The sequence below is a fragment of the Hyaena hyaena genome, unplaced genomic scaffold (genome assembly GCF_003009895.1).
Source record: "Hyaena hyaena isolate Hyena2069 unplaced genomic scaffold, ASM300989v1 scaffold_377, whole genome shotgun sequence".
NCBI classification, from domain to species: Eukaryota; Metazoa; Chordata; class Mammalia; order Carnivora; family Hyaenidae; genus Hyaena; species Hyaena hyaena.
This window is the reverse complement of record NW_024081010.1, coordinates 81,883-86,346: the sequence shown is the minus strand read 5'-3', so window position 1 is coordinate 86,346 and position 4,464 is coordinate 81,883.

Genomic DNA, 4,464 nt, shown 5'->3' with positions numbered 1-4,464 from the left:
GGGAGACACAGAATCTGAAGTAGGCTACAGGCTCTGAGCTGTCAGCACAGAGCCCGACACAGGGCTCAAACTCACGGACTGCGAGATCATGACTGGAGTCGAAGTTGGACACTCAACTGACTGAGCCACCCAGACGCGTCCCATCCTTACCTCTTTGATGTAATTACTGTTAGCAATTTTTGTATGTCGGTCCATAAATTTTCACTTTTTTGAAAACATATACAAATACATGTGCATTTATAGATTTTTAAAGATAAAATGAGATCACCCTCTACACATATATATATTTTTTAGATGTTTATTTATTTTGAGAGAAAGAGAGTGAGAGTATGAGTGGGGGAAGGGCAGAGGGAGAGGGAGAGAGAGAATCCCAAGAAGGCTCTATACTGTCAGCACAGAGCCCAGCATGGGGCTGGAACTCACAAACTGTAAGGTCGTGACCTGGGCTGAAATCAAGAGTCAGATGCTTACTCAACTGAGCCACTCAGGTGCCCCTGTAAAGGGACTGTTTTGTCCCTTTTGTCCACTGCTGTGAGACCAGTGACTACAATCGTGTCAGACACCGAGGGGATGCTCAAAAATGTCTGCTGAATGAATAAGCAAGTGGACCATATAATACGTTCAACCATTGTCTTATCAACAGCCAGATTATTATTTCTTAATGTCCTAAACAATGCTTCAATAAACATCCCTGTAGATATATCTTTATGTGTTTGAACTAGTTAGGATTGAGTTTGGAAAATAAAATAAAACTCCAAAGATTGTGACTGAACTAAGAAAGGTATTTCATTTCCTCTCTTATGTTTAAGAAGGTGTTCATGGCCAGGTCGAGGCTGATGGGGTGCTCCCTGGAGGGGGCCCAGGCTCCTTCTATCTTGCTGGCTCTGATCTCATTCCCAAGGACACCTCAAGATCGAAGCTTGTTGCCAGAACTCCAGCCAGCAGTCAACATTCCAGAGAGAAGAAAAAAGCAGAGCCTTGGGAGTATTATTCCTTCCTTTGAGGAAATTTCCTAGAAATTACTGCTTCTGCTTATACATTATCACCTGGACTGGAGTGCACAGCCACAGCTCACAGCAAGGGTGACGAGAAATGTAGCCATGATTCCGGGGCCACGTGTCCAGCTCAGCCTCTGTAACTGAGGAAGACAGGATGGTTGGCTATTAGGGAGCAACTACCTTTAATTTCCATCAGATAAGTTTCTAGAAGTAAAACTGACATATTGGAAAGTACGTGCATTTAAACAGTTTTAATAAATAGTGACAAATACTTTTCAGAAGGGTTTTAGTCATTGAATCCCTCCAACGGTGTATGAGAGAATCCATTTCCCTACTCACCACCATGGATGTGGGAAAGACTTTTAAAGAGTGATGATCTAGGAGCAGAAGAATCCATCCACCGGTGTTTTCATTTGCATTTACATGACTACATATTTGCTGCCCATTTTCTGTTCCTCTTCTATAAACTGCCTTTCCATATCCATTGCTCATATTACTCCTGGGAAGAAATTTTTTAGATGTTTTTACAAAAATGGACTCATGCTATGCATTTGATTTTGCAACTTGATTCTTTTTCACGGACATCCTTCCCTATCAATACATAAATAACTCCCTCGTTCTTCTCAATAGTATGGATTAACAGAATTCTATAATTATACTCCCGCTTCTGATCCTATTTTCTACCCATAGCAAATGTTGGCTCTAATTTCCAGCTATGGCAAAAAAAAGAAGGAGGAGGGGAGGAGAAGGAGGAGAAAGACAAAGAGGAAGAGGAGGAGGAAGAGGTGTCCCTTTCAATAAAGCCTTCCCTTGTGCACCGTCACCGCAGCCCCACGATGATGGTCTCGACGACACTTAGAAGGATACTGGTAGCCGACATACAGGAATGCCCCTGGGAAGCAAGAAGAAAGCTTTCTTAGCCCCTGTGCTTCACTTTGGAAGTGAAGCCCGCCCCTGGGTTTCCACGAGGAGCAGAGAGATAAGATGCCTCTGTCTTGGCAGCCTTTCTGCATCAGGCAGGGCTGGGCTGTGGGGTGGGAGGCGCTGGGAGAAGGGATCCTCCGGTCCTGGGGTCCTAGGCCCAATGGGGGTCTGCTCCAGAAGGGGAGCTCTCTCAGCCCCCAGGAACAGGCTTGAGGCTTTACTGACTGCTGAGGGGGGCTCAGGACCTGGTGGGCAGACTTGAGAGCCATCCCTTAAGAACACAGGGCTCTTCCCCACTGCGTCTCTCCTGGGGCTGAGTCTAGAACGGTGAGGGAGGCCGGCAGAGCTGGCACGAACCCGTGTCCTTGCTGCAGAGGGCGGCTTCCGCTGGGGTGCTTTCCTGTGCACTCCTGCTTTGGGGGCTCTCCACGCTGTTGGGGTCCTGACACTCCCACCAGGCCAGAAGTCACACGTCTTCAAAGGAGGCAGGGACATGGAGTGTTAGGCAGATTGAGCTAATAAAGAACTAAAGCCTGGGGTTCCTGAGGGCCAGGCCAAAACCTCTTGCAAACCCAGAGGGAAACAGAAACATCCCGGACTGGATCCTTACAGGCAGTCATGTGACAAGAGTTCATAGAAAAATTCTATTAAACTCTGGAGCTACCGAAGCTCATTCTCAGCTGTGTTGGGAGAGAGAGTGTGCTGCATCGGGAAAAAATGTACCCTAATATGGTAGAAGCCAGTGTAATATCGCACATATTATCCTGGAATAAAATAAATAGAATAATTTCTTTTATATTTCGAGAATGCTTTTGTGTTTTGAAGATTTCAATGCCAGGGCACTCGGCCAACACCATCTGATTCCTCTACCGTGTTTCCGTTATACGAATTTCCCTTAATAGAGTCAAAGCCTACTTCTCACTGGCGACAGAAGCACTCAAGGACGCCTTGGTAAGAATGCAGTTAGGTTTCTAAATGTAAAAGTCCCCCATCGGGAAGAGACTACGTGACAGAGTTCCCAGGCAGCACTCCTCTGTCCCCACTGGGCTCTTGGTGGGGGGGAGGGGTGCATTTTGGAATCTCAGGGCAGTGGGGGTTCTCCGTGCCAGACTGTTCAAGGCCCAGGGAAGGGAATTAATTACACACCGGGTGACCGCTGTCGCCTCCTAAGGACAGTACTGCTTTGTGGTTCCCAAGGTTCCCTGCATTGTGGTACATGTGAGTTTGTGCTCCATTTTCTCCTTGCCTTTTCAGGCACCGTGAATCCCCCAGATGAGGTTAACTATAAGTCAGCTTGCACCAGGAAGTGACGGTTTCTTTGTGTCTGATTTGGGGAATCCAAGCGGCTAGATGCTAACCTCTTCTCTTCTTGAAGCCGGGTCTGGTGGAAGAAAGGCTGGCCTGGAAATCAAATGTCAGGCACTGCTCAAGGGGCTCTCCAAGCCTCAGTTTCCTGATCGGTCCTAAATTCCCTAAAAATGAGGAAACAGCCTCAATGATCCATCTCTGAGGAGCCTGCCTACCAGGAATAGAATTCCACGTATCTATATGTCATGAGACAATTGATGTTATTTAGAATGGGAATAATTGTCTAATTTTTTAAATTTAATTTTTAATTTTTTTAAAGTAAGCTCTTCAGCCAATGAGGGGCCCGAACTCATGAGCCCTGAGATCAAGAGTCACGTGCTCTGTCGACTGAGCCAGCCAGGTGCCCCTCCAATGTTTTTTTTTAAGTGACTATATTACATCCCCTCTCTCTCTGAACCAACAGCTCGGACATTGCGGTCTCTGTCTTCCAGGACAACCAAAAGTAACACTAGGTCCAGAATCCCACGACCCAAGGCCGCTGAGGCAATGACAGTGTCCACCTTGGGCAACAGGATGGTCCCAGGACTTCAAGCTCCTATTGTAAGTCTTAGCTGAAGCCTCCAACTAGAGTCTGATCCCACTTCTGTGTTCCCTGAAAAGTGCAGTGAGACTTCCCCCACAATAACAAGCAGACTCATGGCCATGGATGTAATGTAACTGTGCTTTTCCCTTCCTGTTTACTAGTTCTGGTTTCGTTCGACAGCAGTAAAATGAGCATTCTGATCCTCTTAAGCTTTAGCTTGGAAAAATAAATATGAACCAAAAAATCTCCCCCTCTCTTCACTCTGTCAAAGCCCTGTGGAGTCAATTTTACCACACCAAGTCCCACTGAAATCAATGAGGTAAGCTCCTGAATTCATTTCCATGGACTTGGCATTGTAAAAATAATTGGATTGCACCGCAGACTAACGCTTCTTTGAGGAAACAGAGAAAATGTGCCTTTGCTAGTAGGTGGGGGTGAAACCGTGCCGGTGGGTTTCACCCTGTGTTTTCGGCATTGTCTTGTCAAGAGGAGCCATTATCAAGTCCCAAATGAGCCTGCCAGTACTACCCTCAATGAGGTGTTTAAAACTGCCTTCCCTAGTGAGAATGAAAACACTTCTTTTGTTCCCATCTTTAAAATTAACTGCATAGTATTACCACTATCAATGAGGTGTTTAACATCAAAATTGCC